The sequence below is a fragment of the Colias croceus genome, chromosome 16 (assembly GCF_905220415.1).
Source record: "Colias croceus chromosome 16, ilColCroc2.1".
In the NCBI taxonomy this organism is placed as follows: domain Eukaryota; kingdom Metazoa; phylum Arthropoda; class Insecta; order Lepidoptera; family Pieridae; genus Colias; species Colias croceus.
In genome coordinates this window covers 5,269,312-5,282,453 of record NC_059552.1, presented here as the reverse complement: position 1 = coordinate 5,282,453, position 13,142 = coordinate 5,269,312, and the positions used below count along the sequence as shown (strand labels likewise).

At 31.8% G+C, this 13,142-nt stretch overlaps 1 protein-coding gene across 2 annotated transcripts in view; it reads left to right on the top strand.

Annotated features, from left to right (window-relative positions):
* The first annotated feature begins 8,444 nt into the window (after window positions 1–8,444).
* Window positions 8,445–13,142, top strand: part of LOC123698674 (synaptic vesicle glycoprotein 2C-like) — a 17,143-nt gene continuing 12,445 nt past the window's right edge. For both annotated transcript variants that reach the window (XM_045645418.1, XM_045645419.1), the window contains exon 1: window positions 8,445–8,595. The gene's annotated coding sequence lies outside the window, so the exon portion shown is untranslated. The remainder of the gene's footprint in view (window positions 8,596–13,142) is intronic.

Genomic DNA, 13,142 nt, shown 5'->3' with positions numbered 1-13,142 from the left:
CAACAAATTATTTGGCATTCCATAATAATGTGCGGTAGAGCAATTTCTAGGTAGGACGTAGTAAAAACGGCTCTACATAATACGAAAAGGTATCTAATATGATATGAGTAGATAATAGACGTATAACATTATATTTAATAGCTTCAAAATACATTTTTCTTTTTTGTACTGAGTATATTAAGGTAAATAGACACAGTTATATGTTCAATTTGCGAAGATCCTCTTTGAACTATAAATGGGGTCAGTAGTTAGGAATAATTGCGGGCCGGCGATCAAAACTCTACAATGTAGGTACCTGTGTAATGACTAGGGCGACACAATTGATAGTTTGGTTAGGATGACTACGGTAATTTCGATAAATTAAGTATTTCGGCAGTTTCGATTATCTCTAGCACGAGTAAAGCGTTATGACCTCGTAACATTGTTTTCCGGGATTTTTAAAGTTGAAAGAAGAGATTCCTGCAGGTGGAGCAGTCATTCTTGTTCATCTTATCGTAATATTTTAAAGATTTTTTATACCTATTACATTAAAACAGAATAAAAAATGGACCAAAAATAGGTAGGTAGATAGATGGGTACTTACCTACCTACTTATTTAATATTTAAACATCAAATCATCTTCTCAACTTTTTGTCGATAAAAATATCATTGTATGTATATGGTACCTGTACCTATTCTATAAGCTATTATTTAATACATTCACGTTCTGTGATCAACACGTGATACTTTCAAATGGATGATCACTTGTCCAGTCTAGCATAGGGTAACACAAGTCATTTTTAAAATACATATTCAATATTGTATGCTGTTAAATTTAAGTAAGTATCGTTTCTTCGTTATCGTTCACTTTAATATTTACCAAAAATACATCACTTGGTAGTACCTACCTACCTACCTATTCTTATTTAGGAAGAAATTAATTAACAAATAGAAAACCCTAAAAACATAACCGCGCGTTATCTATACATATAATAAATCTGTAGAAGGGTCAATTCTGTACATTGAAAATCTATACTATAATTATTATAAAGCCGAAGAGTTTGTTTGTTTGAACGCGCTAATCTCGGGGACTGCTGGTCCGATTTGAAAAATTATTTCGGTGTTAGATAGCCCATTTATCGAGGAAGGCTTATAGGCTATAATATGTCATCACGCTAAAGCGCGTCACACACGGTGAAGATACTATAATATTTTATGTTAACATTCTCTAATATAAAACGTTATAGTATCTTAAGGTATCCGGTATCAGCGTTCTGACCATCATTTTTCTTTTTGTGGGTCATTTGTAACAGGATGGCGGTTCTACAGGGGTCTTAGGTACGCAATGACAAAAAGAAAAATGATGGTCAGAACGCTGATACCGGTTACCTTAAGATACTATAACGTTTTATATTAGAGGGTCATAACATAAAATATTATAGTATCTTCACCGTGTGTGACGCGCTTAAGACTAACAGGAGCGGAGCAATGCGGGTGAAACCGCGGGGAACAGTCATCTATAAACAAGGAATTAATTAGCTGCTAATATACCAAGGTTGTCAAAATAATTCTGGTCTTTACTAACTATTATTTATTCTCCTACATTAAAGTAAAAGGAACATGTATAGATAGTTATATACCTATCTCCAAAGGAATAACTCAGCCAGTGACTCCTTTTTGATCTCGAACAAAATGAAAAATCATAGACAGCCCTATAGAAATTGTGGACATCAGTCGGGCGACGCGACGTGGCGGACGAATGATGATGGCCGAAATCGCGTCGCACTACAGCCGGAACACTTCATACACGTTATTGATAAATTGCCGCTACGTCAATTTTCCCCTGTCCGATGTGTCGCCTGAGTGCAACTACTTTATGTTAAACACATTTTAACTCAATTGTTTCCAAAGATAGCGTGCTAAACGAATAGTTGCATTTATGGAACTGGATCTAACATAACTATAACTGGATCTAACTATAACTATGTGATCTGTTTACCCTCATGATCGGTAAAAATAAAATTTTATTTGGAATTAATGATTACTTACATTATCTACGTTATAGATGTAGGTCTAAGGATGTAGGTATAGTCCATTGAAAAGTTAAATTTGGGGTTGCATTTCTTAGAGGACGCAATTTTATTTTTTTGATGTGTAGAGGGGGTTAGTGTGAAGCTATCACCAAGTTTGTGGGGTCGCCACCCTTGTCCCACGGCCGCCATCTTGAAAATAGCGGAAGATATGGTTTATACGATTAACGATATATCTCTTAAACTGTTTATCTGATAAAAAAATTTGTTGACATTATTTGTTGCAAATTAAATTTTCTACAATTTTGGTCCAGCAACTTTTTGTCGTAGAACTATAAATAAAAAGTTATAAGTGAAAATGTTCAGATAATAGAGATATTTATATTTTTCAATAATACTTTTTTTATCATTTTACGAAGAAATGATATCAGACCATTTTTGTAGATTTTTTCGAGGAACAACTTTTACATACAACATTTTTTCATAAAGTCAATAGCTAAGGTTTTAAAGCGCTCCGAAATTAGTACTATTTTTCAGTACTCTTAGCTCTACGTTATACATATATTATGTGTGTACTAATAATTATTTGTCATCAGTAATTGTTTTTTTTGTTATTATAATATTTTTAATAATTAATTTTGCAATATTATTAATAATCAATTATTGACTCTTTTCCCCACCATCCAGGAGGTAGAGTCTGGAAGCACGTTTTTTTTACGTTGAAAAGCAGGGCTGAAATGTTCTGTTCTTGCAGTGCTGCATGGGAAAAGAGCCAATAGCCAATATATGTATAGTTAAGAGTACTGAAAAATAGTACTCATATAAATTTATAAAGAATAGAAAAAATTCGATCACGAGGCGGGACATGAACCCGCATCCTTCGCGCCATTCCGGGGCGGATGCCTAACCAACTCAGCCACTCGTGACCCGCCTGAGCAATCGAATTTATTCTATCCTTTCAGTTTTATGTGTCTTAAGGGACACACCGCGCGCCATCTATTGAGATGATTTAACAACCATTTCAACCAATATGAAGCACTTTTCAGTGAATACAATATTGTAACGATGGAACACGACCCTTTCTTGAATTTATATTTTTTGGTTTTTATGGCATTCAAATGCTTTATAAATATAAATTTATAAAGAATAGAAAAAATTCGATCACGAGGCGGGACATGAACCCGCATCCTTCGCGCCATTCCGGGGCGGATGCCTAACCAACTCAGCCACTCGTGACCCGCCTGAGCAATCGAATTTATTCTATCCTTTCAGTTTTATGTGTCTTAAGGGACACACCGCGCGCCATCTATTGAGATGATTTAACAACCATTTCAACCAATATGAAGCACTTTTCAGTGAATACAATATTGTAACGATGGAACACGACCCTTTCTTGAATTTATATTTTTTGGTTTTTATGGCATTCAAATGCTTTATAAATATAAATTTATAAAGAATAGAAAAAATTCGATCACGAGGCGGGACTTTTTTCTATTCTTTATAAATTTATATTTATAAAGCATTTGAATGCCATAAAAACCAAAAAATATAAATAGTACTCACTTCAGAGCGCTGTAAAACCTTAGCTATTGACGTAATGAAAAAATGTTGTATGTAAAAGTTGTTCCTCGAAAAACAATCTACAAAAATGGTCTGATATCATTTCTTCGTAAAATGATAAAAAACAATTTTATCGGAACATTTAAATAGCTCTAATTTCTGAACATTTTCAGTTATAAATTTTTTATTTATAGTTCTACGACAAAAAGTTACTGGATCAAAATTGTAGAAAATTTAATTTGCAACAAATAATGTCAACAAACTTTTTTATCAGATAAATAGTTTAAGAGATATATCGTAAAAACCATTTCAACCACTATTTTCAAGATAGCGGCCGTAGGACAAGGGTGGCGACCCCACAAACTTGGTTTTAGCTTCACATTGAACCCCCCTACACATCCAAAAAATAAAATTGCGTCCTCTAAAAAAATAGATAAATTAACTAGTGTATCTAATTAAATTAACAATTTTGCGCATAATTTGGGTGAAAGTTTGAATAAACAAGTTTAGTACTTATAGAAATAATTGTTATTTTATCAATAAATTAGTTACAATGAATAATTTATTGTCAAGTCTAATACGCTGATAAAGTAACTACCAGTAGGTATCAAATAAATATAAAAAATACATGTATAATGTAGATAAATTAAATAGAGTAGGTAGTTAGGCGCTTTGTACGCGCGTACATTATTGTAGGTACAGTTCATACAAACAAAGGATTTGTTTATCATGAAATTAAGTAGTAGGTGTAATTAGTAGGTATTGTAAATAAAGCACATACAACATTTGCAAGAGTTTAAGAACGATTTAATATAAGTAATCAATCCCCGGATTGTGTAAACAGCTCAGTGGGCATGCCAATTGTAGATATTGTTGGTAGCTATATAATATTTCATGATAATTACCAAAAAATCGCATTTGTTTGAACAAGATTTAAAGCAAAATTATTGTAATTTTGCTATTTATTATTTAAAGATTTAACGAAAAATGACTGTAATTTTGCTAAAAATAATTCTTTTGTTGTAACTTATTTAAGTGACGCGAATGTTAATTATACATGTACAATTACATGCTGTGTTATCGTTTAATTAATCTTCTGTCACATTTATGTATAATGTATAGGTATATATTAAAATTATTCATACTATCTTTATATAACAATGTAACAGGTGTTTGAATGCCTTAAATAATTTAATAATTAAACAAAAAAGCATGCGATAGAATTCTGAAATCGATTTCGATTCAGGGAATTTATTAAATGATATTTCCAACTGTTCGAGGTGAACCACTTAGGTTACACCACCACCACCTACATCAGAGATTACGACGACGTAGATAAAAACAAAAAAAAAATCCTCTCTATCGGCTTAGTTCAACCACTTCAACGTCATAATTCAAGAAGATGCAATCTTAATTACGTTTCATAATCTGTTTCGACAAAGGAAATGTTTTTTTTTTACAGGCAGTTGAAATAAATTGCCTATCGCTATCGCTTTTTTGCATAATACGGTAATTAAATATTAACATTATCGTTTTTTAAAGAGGCTTATAAATAAATTCAAGAATTTAGGTCTTGGCTATGAATCTATTCTAATTTATGACACGCGCTAGTTATTTGTTGCAAAAAGCTTCTTGGTTGCAAATAATAAAAATGTAACAATAGTTTTAAATTTTCATTCAAAATGCCGGAAACTCCGTCATTTTAAACTTTTCAAATCAATTTTATAACTTTAACTGAATACTTAGTTAAATTAAAATTTTATGAAATAAGAAAATAGGACTGAATTGAGAACAAAATACATCTTCAATTATTCGATTTAAAATTTCTAACCCTAAATTACTATGGCCAACAATCATAGACACACCGAATTTTCGCCAAACTTGTGGTAATAAAATATAGGATCTCCGGCTCCTAACTCGACTAACTCTACCTATATTTATGATAGGTATGATTTAAAAGTTTATATAATCATTAAAATCGCATTTTTTTCACTTTATCAACAGAATGACTTACATTGGGGAACCGTTAGTCGTTACGTAGCACCCTCCAGTAGAAAACCGGCCTAAAGCAGAAGCATTTAAAATAATAATACTACACATCCGTCGAGGGTCTATAGCGAAGACAACACTTCCCTACGCGGTTTAAGTTTTAACTTGGTTTTATAGACAGTACTTTTGAAGGAGATCATACTTCAGTACCTACTATCGTTTCTGCCAGTATGAAAATTACATTTGCCCAATTTTCTCATTAAATTTAGCGTCGGTGTAGGACGGTGTTCACTGTTCATAATAGTTATTAGCCATTAGCGTTCCCAAGCACATAGCATAGAATTTAAGTAGGGATGAATATTTCCACTGAAATTTTCGACCTATTCCAGTAATGATGGAACGTACCTGCGTTCCATCATAATAATTATATCTAATATGTACAAGATTGTAATATCTATATTTATGGTCAGGGAGAGACGTAGTAAACCTACATTTAGTGGCCTTTTGTGCCCTAAAATATATTAATTACATAGTATTCTTATCATTTAAATAAATAACAATGAAGTGATAAACGCTTGCTTGTTTTCAAGATCATGTTAATATTTACAGGTTTAATGCACCTTGAGAGGATAGACCTTTTGTATATTATGTATATCTTGTAATCTATCGTCAATATAATCTTATGACTACCACCTGTACCCGTGGTTTTGTTCGTCCCTTCCTATTTTCTAAGCCCTCATACAAAGTTATTAATGATTTTTTTTATGTCATGGACTGCAAAGGAGCTGGCAATTGGCATAGACATATTTTGCAGGGGCGTAAGAGCGATTGCAGACTTTACATTTTTTTATTACAAACGGCTTGTCGACATTAGATATAGATTTATTTTTATTTTTATTCTATGATAAAGAAGTGCTTGACCACTATCTCGCCTGATGGAAAGCTGAGATGTGGCCTAAGATGGAGCGCACTTCCCTAGAAGGTACCTGTTCACTCTTTTCTTGAAGTCCTCCATATTGTATTCGTCGGGGAACACAGACTCAGGAAGCAAGTTCCAGTCCCATTTCAGATTGAAATAAAGGGTAAGGAAAAGGATCCGGGCCTCCGAAACTCTTATAAATTTACCATAAAATAACTTTTTCCTCACTTGATTGTCACATTGCATTCTTCTCAATAAAGATAAAATGTGTAAGTAAATTGAGATGATTGGTCTTGCTAACTGAATCTTTGTTATAATGACGTATCTTGGTAAATGGTACCTATAGTGTAGACTAGAGCTCTACACTAACCATTTTCTTGATTATGAGAAAAATATGTAGGTAGTTGTACCTATCACTTTGTATGTGTTGTACTCTTACACACCGTATTGGTACTCAATTTTAAATAAGGCGTTTCCATAAATTATGTGAGATGTTTAGGGAGGGGGGGAGGGGGTCCTAGAAGGAAAAAAGATAAGTAGAGTTTTTTATTTTATTAAACAACTTAAAATAAGCTTTAATTCTTCCATTTACTATTAGAAAAAATGTAAAGTAGATTTTGTTGATGTGTGTTTATCAGAGAAATAGGTATTGAAATATAGTAATGAATGTTCTATAGGTACTTATTCATTATGTATGTTTTCTAAAATGAATGTATGTTGATAAATATTTGGTTTCACAATAAAGCAATGACAATTATTAGTATTAGGTAGTCGCGTAATTCTTATTTTAGAGTGAATTTCAAGATGATTCATAGAATGTGCATATTATTGGAAATACTAAAGGAAAAAACAACCTTTTATTTCGTTTTTCATTATTTTTTCTTCATATTTCCCATAGAAATTGGAAGATTCAACAAGTTTTAAGATTTTTTTTTGTTTGATTTTAAATTTTCTTATAAACAAAATTATACAGCTGCAGCGTAGGAATATATATTAAATACCTAACTAAAGATAAATCCTAAATTTAATGTAAATATTGAACGAGAGCAAACTATATGTAACATTCATACGTTGTAAGCTTTTAAATAGTTTAATCACTAAATCTCCACAACGTCACACGTTAATTGCCATGTATTGACTATTTTAAGATTTTATCAAATTGTTTACACTGTGATAAGGTCTGCAAAAATGATGATGAACCGGATAGTTCCTAGAATTTCATGTTAATTTCCTTTCAACCCTCTTTTTTAACTGGCTTATATTAACTTCATCTGTATGTTTACCTCTTAAGTTTTGACCCGCTTTAAAAGGAAATTTTTTATTCAAACTTTGTACACTTATGAAGAATCGGTGACATTCCAATAATTTCATGAGTTTAAGCATGTTCTTTTTTATTATTAAGTTTATTCAGTACTTGGTAATTTTGCTATTTATTTTTTCTTTATTACGCGATAGCTACGTGACGTACTTAGCTACGTGAGTTTTACGTTTAATTTTTTTTAAACTTTATTAAAATTGTTTTTCTTTTATTATTTAGTATGCGTCATTAGATAACGTTAAATATAAGTAGGTAATTAATGTGCTTATAAGCATTATCCACGTGAACAAAAATATGCGCATCAACTAATGTAGGCATAATAAATTATAAATGCTTATCATTAAATAATAATAAAAATTAAAATTATTTAAAAAGACATAGGTAAAGAAATCAAAATGATCTCACAATTCTTGTAATTACAGACAAGACATTATATCAATATTTTCATGCCCTTATTATATGCTAGATACATGTCGGTAAATACCTACTTATTAGTAATCATTTCCCCGGAAAAATAGTAACTACGTCACGTCAACGTCTAGAATCCTTAACCAAATAATGTTTAGATGTTTTCGCGCAGTATTTGCTATAAGATTGTCTCTGTTGACACTCCGAGGCCTCCTTTGATATATAGCTTGTTACAGTATCATCCCGCCCACACTCTCACGAGTGTTTCCACGAGAGATCCTAGTGTTAAGTTCACCTCCATTTTTATTTCACCAAAAATTCGTTCATAGCCACTTAGTTTGGCGGAACATTCACACTTCATCGACAAGCTAAGAGGCACATCAGATCGTCCGGTAAGTGACCTACGTTAATTTGCAACACACGACATCCTTCTCGGCCATAACAGCTCTCTGTATTGAAATTAACACGCACCTCTCACACCCGTTGCAACCGCAATGTTAAATACATTAGCTTTATCAATTTAGATCTTAATGTTATTGTAATCTTCCATTATTCATGTCTACAATGTAATTACTGTACTTATGTTATACCTGTCTTTTGTTCTATTCAATAGACTTTATAAAAAACAATGGATTTCAACTAGAGTTTAATGCTATTCTTAAAACACTTAAGTTGTACGGGTTGTACCTTAACTTCCCATTTCAACCTAATTAAATTATTTTTTATTACTGGCCTGTAGATTTGTTTTGTTTGTAAAATATCTGAGGTTAATGAATTCACAAAATTTCTTATTTTGATTATTTATTTTCCTCATCATAACTTGTATATAATGCATAAAACGCAATTTAGTTTACAATGTTAGACACTACTTACATAAGCCATGTAAACTGTTTGCCTGATAAATTTACGTTAGATATCATATTATGTTGACTGGCAGTTCGGTAGTTGACAGCATCCTTCAGTGGTTCACAGTGACGAGATCATGAATGATATTTAAATATGAACAAAGATAAGGTCCTTTGATCATTATGTCAATATATTTCGACATCGAGAAGTAAATACTGAATATATACACACTTATAAGACCATGTTTACTGCATCCGTACGTGTAAATATATTTTCAGTGATGTGCCATAATTCATAGAAGCGACGATAATGGACAATTCTTTGAATTATGGCATCTCTAACCTAAGTCTCTAACTCTCTACTCCAAATGTTAAATTAAAAATTTGAAACATCCAATTCCTGCTCTGCTGAATTTCTCACGTGATATTTGGATAAAAAATTTCCTATGATGCGATGGTACTTATACTTAACTCTATATTAATAGAGTTATATCATGTGCAACAAAATGACGTTCAAAATCCCCTCTTACGTGAACAACTAAATTAAAAGTTATATTAGGTAGGTATCTAATAATGTCATAACATGTCTCATCATCATCATCAGGCCACATACGTTCCCACTGCTGGGACACGGGCCTCCTATATGAGGGTACAGGCCAAACATGTCTATGATCTATAAAATGTCATGACATTTTATGCTATACAGGGTTACTTGTAAAACACCAGCAACCTCGCAGGACAAGATAGCTAACATCATAAGCAACAACATTTGTTCTACGACTTTTGATAATTTGTTAGATTTTATTTTCATACAAAAATAAATATTCATTTAATTTTCCGTTTGAATATTATAAACTCTACGCCTGCCAAAAATTACGTTAACATGAAGCGAACGAGAGGGGGAAGGGGGCGTCGCGTCGTCCATCCAATAATGAATAGAACATAGACTTACAAATGTTAGGAGAGTACAATAAAAGTTTAAAAAATCATTTAAAAATAATTTATTGCGTTATGCCTGCAAAAGTCGTAGAACAAATGTTGTTACTTATGATGTTAGCTTTCTTGTCCTGCGAGGTTGCTGGTGTTTTACAAGTAACCATGTATATGTATATTATCAAAATGTTTTTTAGTTATAACATTCACCTTCATCCCAAAAGGTAGGTAAATGCACTTTATAGTAATTGACCTTTTGGAACAATATTAAACATATCAAAATGTTAAAACTTGTCTGCGATAGGTAGGTACCCTTTTATAATATCCTACACACGATTGAAGCATATTAACTCTAAACATCCCATTACCGGTCGTCCACCTCATAAAGTATAATATATTTTTAAATATTAGGCAAAATCGGTTCTAACACAATTAATTTCGACAATGAATTAAATTAACGTCAGAAGCTAGTATTAAGTTCCAGCTAATGTTTTGGCTCTCAGTGCATTTTTGTTAGTACCGGTTTAAGTTAATTACCATAATACCGCAAAAAATCAAATAATCAATTAGGATGCAAAGCAAAGAAACTCAACATTAACATTATTTTTAGAGATGAATCGCTAGACATTTTTAACCTACTTAGATAATTAAGTAGAGAAAGCATGTACGGTAAATTTCTTGGAATATCCATAGTGTCAACAATACATTACTAAGTGAAAAATACATTAAAATAGAACTTAATTGATGTATTTGTATTTCAATAAAATATGAACTTTGACTTGAAAAAAAATTAATTTCAAAAATCTATATTATCATGTTTTAAAAGATTTATATACCTATGTAGATAATATCTAAGGCCTTATAAGAATCTAGTAAAACAGTTCTTATATAGGTATACATTAATTGTACGATCCATATAAAACGTATAGGTATACCATGCTGCAATCAGCACATCACATTTTAAAATATATCACACCATACAAGAGAGAGTTGTAAATAGAAGATTAATATGTAATTTCCGCGTCTCGTGCATAGGTTTTAAGAATCGTATTTCTTCATTAGAAACACTAGTTCTGAATGCATTCGACATCACCTTCACCTTGACAGACCGGTCTCTGCTCATTCACGGGCCACCTTCGGAGGTCAGCTCGAAGTGATTACTTTTTATAAATCGCTGTCATGTGTATATGCTCACTATTTATTTCCTATATACATATTACATAGTTGTGTTGTCTCACAAATCACTCATTGGACAAATTAGTTCAGAAATATATTATAGAGAGCTCCTTACGCCCGATTCATTATGATGCATGATAATAATATACATAACATCGTATTCTCGTTACATGTAAATTTAATTATAAGACAATTATTCAGCTTAATTTAAATAAATGTACACGTTTTACTATGTAGGTAGTAAAGTGTCTCTAGATTGCTTTGCCGTCTTTAATACTAATAAATGCAACTATTAAATGTTAATATTTATAATAAAAATGAAACACTTGTTGATACAAGTGTTTATTGACTTTAATTGCATTATGAGGAGACGCAGACCTAGGAACTTACAAACGGGATTGCATTTACTTATTCATTGTTTCATACAATAAGTTATTCAAATGCTTTACTTTTTTATTGATTAACATTAATTAAATTAAATATCGATAGGTAATTGCAAATTGCATTAGACTTCCTCTCAAATTATCAAACAGGGAAATATACTTTTTATTAGATATCATTCTTATTATTATTAATTAAGAGCTAGCGCGCACGAGCAACTTTGTCTCCGCAACTATTTTGTCTCTCCCATCAATTGTATGGGGAGTTGCGTCGCTACGTGCGCGCACTTTCATACAAGCCCATGGGTGGGAGAGACAAAACAGTTGCGAAGACAAAATAGTTGCGTAGACAAAGTTGCTCGTGCGCGCTACCTCCATATTGTAATTATTAAATATTACTTTCCTGCCACCTCCTACCACATTACGTCAATTTGACCTTTTCAATTTTGTAGGTAGAGCGGGTAAAGCTATTAATCAGTAGAACCAGTACTTTCTTTTTTCGTTATATTTATGTATCAGTATAATAGAAAAGTCGTATATCTTTGAAAGTATTTTATAGTGAAGGTGTAGAAAATGATGGATTTGTTATTATTCGAGGATAAACTAGGGTAAACAGTCAAAAAAGTCACCTCTAAGTACCTAGCGATGCGAACATTTTCATCTTCAAATACTTACTTATAAATATATATACATATAAGATAGACCTGATCATCTTTTTTGCTTTCATCTTCAAAGAATTAAAAGAGCACTAACTTATTCTGTAATCTATAGAGTACCTATTCAAAATACCTGCCATAAATCTAAAAATTATTTAGGTACGTGTGAAATTACTTTTTTTCTTTGATGCACCTTTCTTCTTTTCTTTTTTAAATCTAATAAAATTCTTTTAATGACAACAAAAAATCATAAATAAATTATAGATATTACAAATGAAACTTTTATTTTAAGAAGAAATTAATCCGCTCTCCGCCAAATGAACATAAGTACGTTTTCATTAAGTAATTGTTTTGATAAGCAACCCCTTTGTTCTTTATTACATACTCATTCAATGGCACAATTAGGTACAAAACGCATTTACATTGTAAGTTTAGTTTGACATTAGTAGTATACTACCTAAATGTTGTGAATAAATTTATCAAGAGCCGAGAGTCGAGACGCGTATTTAAAAATTTTGCGATTTTTTAATATCTTAAGTATAAATATTAAACCTTAATATGTAGGTTCGTATTAAATTTATTAAATCACGCTGGATTTCAACAATAATTACTGTTTTACGGGAAAAATATAGTAATTTTAAAAGTTAACGGCACTAATTTCCTGTGATGTCACGAAAGTCACGAAAATGTGTAGGTATGTCGTTAAGAGTTCTTGATGAAATTTCACAACTCCAATTGAGGTACCATTATCAGAAACAATGCTAGGTGGGGCGAGTAATAAATAATTATAACAAGGAGGCATGAAGTAGCGTTCGAGCCTTCATCACATAACCCGACGCGACCTCGCACTGATAACACGCCAAGACAAACTTTAAAATTAGAAATCATTTTCTATACGTAAATATCATCGGCAAACAAACGATATTTTGAACGCGCTCTATGCAGATTT